Raw genomic sequence first — 13,028 nt, 5'->3', positions numbered from 1 at the left:
GTAGATGCAGGATCTATGCACATTATTTGGGGGTAGGATTTCAATGTTGCTATGGTGCCAGGGCAGGACAGGGCCGATGGACATACACAATACCAAATACGATCTAGAGAAGCACTGCAGGACATTATGGAAGAGGGGGGATTGATTGACAGTTGGCGTTTTGTTCACCCCCAGGAGAAAGAAGGTACACACTTTACTTCATACACTGGCACATGGGCCCGTTTGGATTATTGTCTAATATCTCGAGGACTCGGCACGGATATATCAAATGTTATGCACCTGGCCAGAACATTTTCAGACCATTGCCCCGTTCTGCTTCAGGTGAGGGTGCCCGGTTACGATAGGCCGAAACCGACATGGAGATTACAACCCACGGCCTTGTTAGACCAGGTGTTCAAGATGGAACTTGGGGAGGAGATTGCGGCATTTTTTCCCCGCAATAAGGATTCCGTTGACAGTGTTGAAGTTGTGTGGGAGGCCTTTAAAGTGACTGTTAGAGGATACTGCATATCCAAAAGCTTCTGGGTGTTGCGAGACATACAAAGAACGATAAGGACCTTGGAACGTGAGCTGAAAGAATTGGAGACACGTATGGTGCGAGGAGAGGGCGGGGAAGTACAAAAATAATTTAGGGTCAAGCTATCAAAATATGAGGAGGAGGCTGTAAGGGAGACTAAATTCCGGGGAAGGCATTGGGTGGCAAGAAGACATATCGAGGGAGAAAGACCAGGAAAGGCATTAGCGGAAATTATTAGACACCCAAGGTTCAATACTAACATTTTAGAAATCAATAGACCAGAAGGTGGGATATGTCAAGATAATGAGGGTATTGTGGATACGTTTAGGAAGCACTACGAACAACTGTATACCACGCAGAGTGCGGGAGAGATACAAGTCGGGGACTTCTTGAGGAAATAGCATTGTGTAGGTTGAGTGATGTCCACAGATCTTTCCTTAGCGCTCCACTAGAATTAGATGAGATCAGGGAGGCGATAATGTCGCTAAAGAATGGTAAGGCATCAGGACTAGACGGAATTCCTGCGGAATTTTATAAATGCTACATTGACATCATGGCCCCGGTACAGTGGGAGGTGTTCGAAGAGTCGTTGGAGGTGGGGGAGCTTCCCTGTTCAATGCGTGAGGTGGTGATTACCTCTCTCTTAAAGCCTGGCAAGGACCCAGAGACGTGCGACTCATACCGCCCACTGTCGCTTATCAATTGTGACGCAAAAAAGTTTAGCTAAAGTATTGGCTACTCGCTTGTCCCTTCTAATGACGAGGATTATACTCTCGGATCAGTCCGGATTCGTCCCTGGTAGATCCACTACCCATACTTTGCGCACGCTTTTCTCCTTGGTTCAGACTGTTGCCCCTGAATTTCATGTCGCCGCGGTTTTTCTGGATGCCACAAAAGCATTCGATTCGGTCTAATGGAACGATCTATTTACAATCCTCCAAACAATGGGGTTTCCTAAATTATTTATATCCTGGATACTACTACCCTATACTAGCCTACTGCTCGAGTCCTTATAAATGGCCGTCTATCAACCCCATTATCTATTACGCTGGGAACCCGGCAGGGGTGTCCGCTTTCCCTCCTGCTTTTTGCTATTGCAATAGAGCCTCTAGCGTGTCGCATACGACAACTTCATAGAGACAGTGCATTTAAATGCTTTCAGCGTCAAATTGGAATATCGCTTTATGCGGATGACTTGACGTTATATATTAAGGACCCTCAACAGAATCTCAACCCGATCTAGCGAGAGTTTTTGGTATTTGGCAGATTGTCAGGGGTACAAATCAATTGGGGAAAGTTGCAACTCTTCCCGCTCACAACTGCAGTGGCAGAATTCCCACTGGATTACCCTCTAGAATGGTGTCAAACTGAACTCCGGTATTTGGGGATTCAAATTTCCCGCAACAAGGAGGAGACGATCAGACTCAATTATGGTACTGCTATTACCAAATTATCTGATAATGTCACAAGGTGGATCTCTCTACCCCTATCCATGGCGGGTAGAGCCTCGCTCATTAAAATGGTAGTGCTGCCGCGTTTTCTATATCTATTCTTAAACATTCCCTATTATCCGGGCGCTTACTTCTTCAAAACACTGAGGACAGAGCTGACTCGATTATTCTGGGGGGGCTGCAGCCACGGCTTCAATGGTCAATACTGATGCAACCCTACACTAAAGTCGGATTCGATATTCCCGATCTTGAGATATATTACATGAGTGTGCAGGCGCACTATGCCTACCACTGGATGGCACAAACACCTTTCATGCCGCAGATAGCGGTGGAAGACTGGGTGGCACATCCCTTACCCTTGAAAGGCCTCGTACATGGCCTGGTCATGGCACTAGAAACGCCGCCCACAACAGTGTCGTGCATGATGGATGCTTGGAGGCGCATTGCGAAACTATTACAAATTACATTGTTATACTCGGCACGAATGCCGCTGATATATCATCCCAATATAGTCTTGTTACAAGAAACGGGATTTCAATTAATGTGTCAGCGCCATAAGATAGCTAAGTGGGTCGATTTATTCTTAGAGGGGCAATTTTGATCCATGGATCATTTCTTTGGAGATGCGCAGCCCACACCGTTAGAAATCTTTTATTACGTGCATCTAAGACAAGGCATGCGAGAAGTGTTGCCGGATTTCCCCAAGGAGCCGGAAAACCTGCCACTGCTGCATGACATGTTTCGGTCCACTGACGGGCGACACCTAGTTTCTAGTATATACAGTAATGTTAGGACACTGCACCAGGGGAGAGAGGGCACAGCTTGTAAGCATTGGAGCGCGGACATAGGTCGGGAAATCACAGATGCCCAATGGAGTTATTGTTGTGGAATAACCGCCAATATTTCGGCCAGTTGTAGGCATAAGATAATACACTATAGGTTTATACAGAGACTCTATTACACACCGGCTAAAAAATACAGATTCCATCTGTCGGATAATTATAGGTGTGACAGATGCCGGGCGGAAGGAGCTGGATTTCTCCATCTGGCATGGGAATGTCCTGGAGTATGGGACTATTGGACGCAAGTACACACAGCACTTCAGGCTATGCTAGGGGTTGTATTGGACAGAGACCGGTGACTTATGCGTTTGGGATATACCATGCAAGTGCCTAAACAGTGCAGGAAATTCCTTGACATTACGTTACTACTGGCAAAACGTCGACTGGCATGTCGCTGGGGGAGGGGAAGGGCCCCGAAATTTAAGGATTGGCTAACAGATATCCTTTATTGTCAGGAACAAACTGCTGTCTATGCAGAAACTCAACCTTTGGCATATAGGCCTAGAGACATCTGGGGGCCGTTACAAACCTACCTACTAAGCAATGTGAAATCGACTGATGAGGATGGTGGGGACAGAAATGGAGATGGAGTGCCTTCCACAGAGTAGTCAGTTATTATATACATACAAGGGGATACCTGTGAGAACATTCAATGTGGCTGTAGAAGACTATGATATTGAAGTTTTGGACGACGGGAAAGTACACATGTATGTTGTAGTATGATGTGATGTGGTGCACTATCAATCCTTGGACAGTACTTTGCCTATAATGAGAAGTTAATATGTGTCCCTAAGTAGATACTATCATTGCTAGATGACACTCCCTAATCCTCCGAATTGTAATAGATGGCTATAAGAAATGTTATGGTTTTTTTTCCGTCATCTCCTGCTGAACTCACTGCTCCTATTGTATGCAACCAATGGAACGTTTTCGAATGGATCTATGTATTTCTATTGAAAAACGGTATAAATAAAGGTTTTTTTTTTTTTAAGTTAGGTGCTTCACAGATGGGGTCCACAGGTGAGGAGAAGGAGTCCCCATGGACTAGCGCAGTTGGCCCTGAGAGAATAGACAGAGGGATTCAACTGGATTCAGATTGGCGTAGAACTGGCCAGTACCCCTATAGTAGTGGGCCATTGTCCACGTTCTATCACCCTAAGCAGGGAAGTCCATCAAGGTATTGATTAGGCTACCCTGGCTTTAGGCTGGGTGGGGGTTGTGTGGGAAATAGCCCTTCTTTGCAGGAAAACCTCAATCTTATTGCCTTCATCCTCCTATTTTTCTGAATTGCTTTTCATTTGCTTTAGGACTCTGGGCACTTTACCAATGCTAACCAGTGCTAAAGTGCATGTGCTCTCCCAAACCCGTGCCTGAGGTGCCCCCTCCTGTCCTGGGCCTAAAAAGTGGGCTTCTGCAGCTTTTTCCTTATCGACGCAATGCAGTAGAACCTTGTGCCAGTTGGAATGGAGGCATTGCCCTTCGATGCTGAAGCTCGACAACAGCAATCTACAGCTGGCATGGCTTGACATTGAAGGATAGCATGCCTCGACATCGACATCACCTGCATCATCAAGGGGTTCGACACTGAAGCTTTCATCGATGGTGCATATCGAGCCAACGAACGCCTCCATCTACGGATCAACATTGTCCCTACTCAACTCTTTGCCTCAAGTCTTCTACATCAACCAGAGCTCTATCTAAGATATTTCTTCAGTGAAGCCTGTCTGGATCTTGGAGCCAGCTGCTGTCGATCACAGTCGGCCTGAACTTTGACCTAACACCAGTCCCTCTCCACCTCAAGTAACCTTTTGACCACTAGTCAGTTCTAAGCCCTGTTTTCACAGTTAATCTTTAAATCATATCTTATTTTGACTTCTACTGATTGGATTTTTGTCATTTTGATCTTACTTTAATCAGATAAATATATTTTTTTCCTAAACATGTGTGGAGTCTTTTTGTGTTGTTTTGTTGTTTTCATTGAACTACTGTAATTTAAGTGTTACACAAATACTTTACGCATTGCCTCTTAAGTTAGGTCTGACTGCTTTGTGCCACCCTACCAGAGGATGAGCACGGTCATTTAGTGTGTGTATCTGACTTACCCTGACTAGGGTGGTGGCCCCTACCTGGACAGGGTGCAAACCTCTGGCAACCGGAGACCCCATTTCTAACACAGGGTATTCCAGAGGCAACGTGGCTAACGGAGAGTCCATCTTGCCTTGAAAGTTTGAAATGCAGCTTTTTGGCCAGTTTAAGATGAGATGAACAAACACTGCATGACGATATGTATTTGTAGTATAAGCATACAGGACCTACAATAGCAAAGTCTCTGTAAATGAATGGGAATTTTGAAGGTAGCCCACTTGTATCAGGGGAGCCAGTCTAGTTTCTTATGAGGATTAGATGCTGATTGATATTGAGTGATATTAAGTAAAATGTGGCCACTGTATTCTGGATCTCCTCATGGCATTGCAAGAGATAGTTGGCAAGCCCGAGAAATATTGTTGTGATAGCCTAAGCTTGAGATGACAGCATGGATTACTGTTTTCTTATAGTTGGGAGAATCTCTTGTAGAGTTCTCAGAAGGCTTAATCAGGTAGCGTCCGCTTTGGAGACTTAGATATATTCAAAGAAGTCCCCTCTGCTATTGATCAACACAGTCAGTTATGTACAAACAGCAGGCATCTGAATGTACACGATGTATTGGTCATCACACTGATTTAATGTTTACGGCAATATAAACTCATGAACACTCACAGTGATGGAGCACCTCATATACAGTTAGAGGCAACCAATCATTTCAACTTGAAATTCACTTGATTACAACAATACACCACACATTAATGATATTGGCACTAACTATATGTGGCTTAGCCTGTGTTACTTTTCCTGGCTACTCTTCCGCTGCATCACATATAGAGCACAGTTGGACCTAGTTGCAGAAAACGGGGGAGGGGGTCATGGTAGAAGGTTATTGCTTTGAAATTGTACACCTATTGTATGGTGACGCACAATAAGTGCCACAGGCCACAGTTTAGTTGTGGAAGTACAGCCTTATGGAGATTATCAGTCACATTGGTTACACTTCTTCCCTGTTGAAATAATACTGTTGCATCAACCACATAAACATGAGCTCGCTTTCACGTGGGCTTTTGTAGGCGAGAGACTATAGTGGCATGCTTCTATTTGGATAGGAGTACGGATGAAGCGAAGGCCGGTTTGAAAATGTCCTTTTTTGCTGAACCAATGCTTGCTGCTCCTAACTTGGAACTATGTCTAGTGAGTTCAGCGGATAGAGGAGGACAGACAGATATTTTGACTAATGCAGAAGGCTTTGTTAGGGATTTAGCTATTGAAAATATTTTCCGAAAAGAATTTGTGGCTGCATCGTCGTTTTAATGAAATGTATGAAACGCGTGGGCACAGTTGTATTCTCTAAACTCTGCCTTATCCATCAATTTGGCCACGTCATCGTAATGATTGCTCCATTTACGCTGCAGCACTTTGCAATTTATCTTGGTAATCCTAAAATAAGATTGTCATTGAACCCTGGTGCTGACGGACGAGCCACGCGTGATAGATGAGATTTCAGCCGGACATTTCGTCGATCGATGAACTAAACCAATTATTAAAAGCTTTGGCTGCTGAAAAGGTGTCTTCTAAGGGTGGATGGTGATTATCAGGAAGTGCTCTAGTGAGGACGGATGGATTGTGATTGGACAAGGAAGGGAAAGACATGGGTATGGAATTCAAACTGGTTGGACCGAAAGGCGTGGCCAGTGCGTCATGGGCCCTGGTGCAAGGAAGGAAATGGGCCCATAACCACTTTTCGAACTGTGAAATACAGCTATAATCAGGTGTTGGTCTTGCCCCCTCAGCCTTCTGGTCACCGGTGCTACTGCACCTGCAGCATCACTGGAAGCTGTGTTGCTGGATGGACCAGTCGCACATTATAAAGAATAAAAGGCATGGCAAAGTGGTGAAACCATAAAAAGGAACTGGTGGAGAAACATGTGACTCCTTAGATTTGAAAAGACAGCATCCCGGATGTGACCCATTAGGAGACTGGGATATGCAGTAATGTGAGTCAGCGATAGGCAGACATAGGAGTGAAAGGAATAACAGCATCCAGAGAAGCCATATCCTCTAGATGAAAATGCAGGTAACCAAGAACCGTAATGTTGACATCTTTTGAGAGACTGGGTGAAATAAGGTTTACTAGATTGTTGCGGATGTTATTTTGGGATCAGGAGGGAAGGGGAAGTAAGTTAGGATCCGGGAGGAAGGGAATGTATGGGCCAGGTTTAAGAGGTGAAAAACAAAGACGCCCCTCCCCCTCCCCCCAGAAAGGGCCGAATCACTAACGAGAGTGCAGTTATAATGAGACTGATAATGAGTAGCTAGTCCTCCACCCAGGCTGCAGGAGGCTTTGAAGTGCATAGGAGGCAATCATTCGGTCGTGCGGCTGCTATCTCTGGGGCTGTGGTGTTAAGCCACGTTTGTGCCGCAAATTGCGCATCTGATTTGTGGGTAGTGATCCCACAAGTCCAGGCACTGCTTAGGTTGTGACCTGACAGTAATGAGAAAGTGTTGAAAGGAGCTCTCGCAGGAGGTGTCAAAGAAGGGCTTTGCAGTATTAAGACCTGTATGAGCGCCAGCTGAGTCTGTGCACATGTTCACGTCACAGCATTGATATGATCCGGCAGCTTTACGATTATTGAGCTCCTTGGCGGCCCTAAACACCTTTAACAGGAGCAGCACCGAAGCTGGAATCACACACTGACTGATGCGCTCACATTCAAACCCCTTTTGAAGAGTTTGACACCTGCCTCAACTGTTTGTGTTCTCTGAGCGATGAAAGGCTGTACAACTCTGCAATGATGGTATCTGTTCTGAGGAAATGGAAGATTGCACTTATTGCCTTCTCTGCGGTCCCTATTCCGTGAGGCGCTAAGCTTGAATTGTTACATTTGCAGCTGTTTAGCTGATGCTACTCTCCTGTACCTGTCCTCTGAAAGAGGAATGCTTGAACTGTTTCTCTCCAAGGTGTTGCTGTTCTATGGAGATAGGCTTTTCCACTGCTGTTTCCATTTATTTTAAACACAAACGATAACATAACATAACATGCCTTGGCCAGTCAGCAGTTTTTATTGGACCCCAAACAAAAATATTTGTGGGGCCTTGATCCAGAATCCCTGCTTTCAGTTTCAATCACAACTTCTCAGCTTGATTAAACTGTGCAACCCAGGGCAATTACTTTTCTTCCCTCTGTTTCCTTTTCACTAGTCATCATATTTTAAGGCAATGTGTAATAATTTGATTCAGGATGTGCATTGTACAAAAACCCTGCTTGAAAATATTTTATAGACTATAATGTTGCTCCCATGGATGTATGACATTACAACGGATGTATGACGTTACAACGCAGGCTATTGCAACGCCTGCCTTTACAACGCGGTTTTTACATCGCATACCATTACAACGCATAGCGCTTTTGGGTGTTGGATAGTGAATAGTTTAATTTACTATTCCAACTCCAGTCCCCGTGGACACTAGGGAAGGTTATTGGATAGTAAATTAACCTATTCCCTATCCTAGAGCGCCACCCAGCGCAATGCGTTGTAATAGTTTGCGTTGTAATGACCGCGTTGTAATGGTAGTGCGTTGTAAAAGTTTCGTTGTAAGTGATGTTTACCCATTACAACGCATGCTTTTACATCGCATGCCTTTACAACGCAAGTATTACAACGCAGTCCATTACAACGCATAGTGCTTTGGGTGCTGGATAGTGAATAGTTTAATTTACTATTCCAACTCCAGTCCCCGTGGACACTAGGGAAGGTTATTGGATAGTAAATTAACCTATTCCCTATCCTAGAGCGCCCCCCAGAGCAATGCGTTGTAATAGTTTGCGTTGTAATGGTTGCGTTGTAAAGGCTCTGCGATGTAAAAGTTGCGTTGTAAAGGTTGTTTACCTGCTCCCATCTATGACAATGGTAAAGGTCCTAGGAGGCATACAACAACCGACTTGCTTAGATCACTAACACAATATTCATCAGGCCAGAAGGGGGAAAGAACGGGATATCCATCTAGGAGCTGAAATGCACAGCATCTAATCAGGTAAAATATGGTTTCAATCCTGGCTTCCAGGCTTGACCAAACAACATGACCCAAGACAATTACTTTTCTCCACTGCCACTGTGCCTCCTTTTCCATGGCCACCACATTTGAGCGCACCTTGTAATAGTTCAGGATGCACACTGTACAAGAACCTCTCATGTATGTTTATTAGATTACAATGTTACTCCAATTAGAAAAATCAAAATGCTTATACAGGAGGAAACAAGACAACCGACTTGCCTCTTGTGTCATTAATAAAATTGTCAGAACAGAAAGGGTGTGGTTCACTAATTTTAATAAAGGTTGCCCGGAGCAGTAAAAGAATCTAATGTGCTAAAAAAAAATCATCCAAAATCCACTTTTTTATGTAAAAGTTCGTACTTAAGCCCTAAATAAAGTGGCAGTTACTGACATTTGCAGAAGAGCGGGCAGTCCAGGCTGAGCCAAGAGCTGTTCTCGTAAGCCTCCACGGTCCTGCTTTTCTTGACAGAATGCAGCATAGCTGGGACTGCAGGGAATTATGAGAGCCAGCGGCCACTGTGCCATTGGTGCTGCAGCGAGGCAGGAGATTCCTTGGTGTTGGGCGTTTAGTTTGCAATCTCAAGGCCTATGCATTCCCACTGCCCACACCCAACCAGTTGCGAGTGTGGCTAGGCAGGATGGGTTTCTCATGGTTTGTTTTGTAGTGCAGGGTGCAATTGCAAAAACTCACCCAAGAAACATGTTACATACTGACAACCTCACCCATAGCCTGTTTTGAAGCCTTCCCCATCGCCTCTCCCCTTTCTGAGGGAGGTGAACAAGACCTTTGAAGTAGGATTGTTTCTCAGTATTTGATGTGGGATACCTTATATTCCAGAATAAGACACCAGAGCCCAAAGGGACAATGTTTAAACACCAAAACATGTTGAGGGAAAAGAGAAATAGCCCTCCTGTTTTAAATTGTAGTGGTGAGACCCCAAAAAAAACATTGTTAGCTCACCCACATAAAATTTGAATACAGTTCTGACAGAGTAACAAAGGAAGTACATAAATGTCGATATAAGTGACATAACCTCACTGTAACTTGGGAACCCATTACTGAGAAACTACATACAGTGGGCACTAGTAGTCATGAATGCTTCTCGGTGTAAGATGTAAAACCCACTGATGAAGCATACCACACTGGGGAGGTGAGCATTCAGCATCCTGTACATGAAATAAATGTTAATTCTATGACAACATTGGCTGGTTCTTGCAGGAGTTTTGTGTTTCCTATATATTGATGTCTGTTTCCAAAAATCATACTGAAGTCCTTTAACTCCTCTTGCTAACTATTTAGTGTGTTAGCTACCCGTGTTCTATCTGTCCTGCACATGCAAGAAAATCATGCAGTGTCCTTCCTGCTGCTTCCGACTACCCTTTATTAATTATATGTGTTAGGGAAGGTTGTGTTGTGACTGTCCTTGCTGTACCTTCGTTGTGTTGTGAAGCACAGTATATAATCTTTCCCTCCACATAGGAAAACCTTTTCCACATTACCATGCTTCCTTTCATGCATGATGTGAGTGAAAGAGTGTACCCTCATATGTGAGCAGAGTTTGCTTTTGGTTTTATGCGTGAAACAAGCAGTTTTTAAAATTAAGTAGGTGACTTTGAAAATGTTTATATATGGCAATATTGTGTGTATAACACGTTTAGGCAATTTTGGCATTATTGCAAACAGCACTCTGCATGCTGGGGCTTTGAACTAATTACTTACTTACGTATACCTCCTACCCCTCCTGGGGTAAAGGCTATCAAACAAGACCTCCCAAGCTATCTCTTTCATGGGCTTTTCTTTCAATCTGACTCCAGGTGTAATCCTTCTCCTTGCAGTCAGCCTCGAGGCCTCGGCACCAGGTGTTACTTGGCCTTTCTCTTTTCCATTACCTTTAAGGGTTGTAGGTCAAGGCTTGCCAGATGGGCTTTGAAGTGGGCTTGCGGAGGTTGTGACCTATCCAGCCCAGTGTCTTTTCATGATTTCTTCAAGAGTGATGTTTTTTGCTTAGTAGACGAGGTTATAATGCAGAACACCACTTGAGAGTTTGGGTTGGCACACTTGCCTGAGGACTGGGATGGCTACGGAGCACCACGCCTCCATGTAGTCACATGTGACCCTCGATCCCACCCCATGTAATGGTGGCATGTACCTTTCGGGAGAAGGTAGCGCGTCGTCCCTGGAGAAGTTGATGCAGGGGATTCCTTGCGAAAATACGGCGTGTGTGGCTGTCTTTCCTGTCATGAGGAGCTTACAGCGACCTTCGGCGGCTTTGAGATAGCTGCGAGGCGAGAAGTTTTTACACGCCCGGCTGAAGTGGCGCGGTCGGCATGACCTGATTCCCTTGGTGGCTGTTTTCATGGTGGCAGCGGAGATGCCTGGAAAAACTGAAATACGCTGCAGAAAAAAAACGGGAACCAGGGACCTAAGAGGTAGCAAAGGATGTGAGCAGGTAAGGAGGGACTGAGCTGGATTTGGGAGGCAGCACTGGCTCTGGCTCGAGCTCAAGCAAAAAGTATTTGTGAGCTCAACTATAACATAGAGCAAATTGGAAGGAAAGAGGATACATGGGGGGGCAGACATACAACGACTCATAATAGACTGAAGAAAACAAAGGAAAAAGGAGAGAAAATGGGCACCCCACAGAAGGATGGAAACACTGTCAGTAAACCCAGCAAAGCGGACATTGCCTTGGCGAAGAGAGAAACACTTCGGGCTGCTGAGGACAAAGATAGGGGAAACATTGCCACCCCCGTAGGTCTTGACACCAGCCCGGAGAGTTCTGAAGATGAGCTCCCCCAGCTCTGTCTCCTTACAAGGCATGGGGCAGTTTGATTTAGTGGAATCAGGGGCTGATCAGGCGAGGGTCACATCGGAGTTGTTAGAAGCTGTCGTTTCATCAATAAGTCCGACTCAAGACGGCCCAATGAAAAGTGTAAAAGAAATAAAGGAATTTCCATTGTTCATAAAGAAACTACCCCATATCCTGTACACCCACAATCCTCCTCTCTAACCTTGGGATCAGCCTCCAAGCCATCCAATGCCTCATCGTTGGACATAGGACTAGTCTCATAAGGATTAACAGTTCCCAGTGATCAGGTTACAATGCAACAAAACCCCAAAATGAACTATCCGGGGTCCACCAGCAACAGCAGGATCGGACTCACGTACACGCTCAAGTACAAGATTTGGCAGTGCCCATCATACTTTCAACCTCCATGAACGCAGCTGAAAACATAATATCTAGACTAAATTCCTCTCAGGTGCAAGATTCAGCTGATAAAAGTAGTGAGACCATGATTGATACTCCTGTGAACTTGATGTCACTACACCCCCATTTACAGTCTCAATCTCAACAAGGACCTCAAGGACAACTAAAAGTACTTCCAGAGGCTCCATCGGTCGGGGTAGATCCTAAGGTGGGAAGCATGAGTATTGACACTGATGCCTTGTTAAACAATTCCTGCCCAAACACGGAGGCTAAGGGGATGTATCAGTTAGTCATCAGAGATATGCTGAATCTAATTCTAGAAGAGAAACGCGAAATGAAAAAAATGCAGCAAATAGAGATCGCTGCCCTTCATTTAAGATTGGGGAATATTGAAGAAACAATGACTGGGTTCCTATTAGATTACAGGAAGTTGAAGCTAGAATTTCTGTCTTAGAGGACCAAATGAATATGGCGAAGGGAGAGGCAAAGGAGGAGGCAAAAAATAATTTTTTTCTTGAGAACAAACTGGAGGAACTCGAAAATCACTCTCGTGGGTCTAACCTCCTAATTGTCGGGGTTCCTGAAGGCATAGCAGGCTCCCAACCCCTCCAATGGGTGAACTCATTTATTAAACAGAATGTTCTGCCTGAGTTTGAGGGCGACCTCACTGTTACAAGAGCCCATCGAGTTCCTGCACAACGCTTCCCCAACTCCACCATTCCTAGAACTATCTTGCTGAATTCGGATCAAGGAGAGAATCCTGACAAGAGCGATACAGCAGAGACAGTTTTTTGTGACTGAGACTAACAAATGTCACATATTTTCTGACATGAATGCGCTGCTGCGTGGAGGAGAAAAGAATTTGTGA

The sequence above is a fragment of the Lissotriton helveticus genome, chromosome 1_1 (assembly GCF_964261635.1).
Source record: "Lissotriton helveticus chromosome 1_1, aLisHel1.1, whole genome shotgun sequence".
Classification (NCBI taxonomy): domain Eukaryota; kingdom Metazoa; phylum Chordata; class Amphibia; order Caudata; family Salamandridae; genus Lissotriton; species Lissotriton helveticus.
This window is presented reverse-complemented; position numbering follows the sequence as displayed.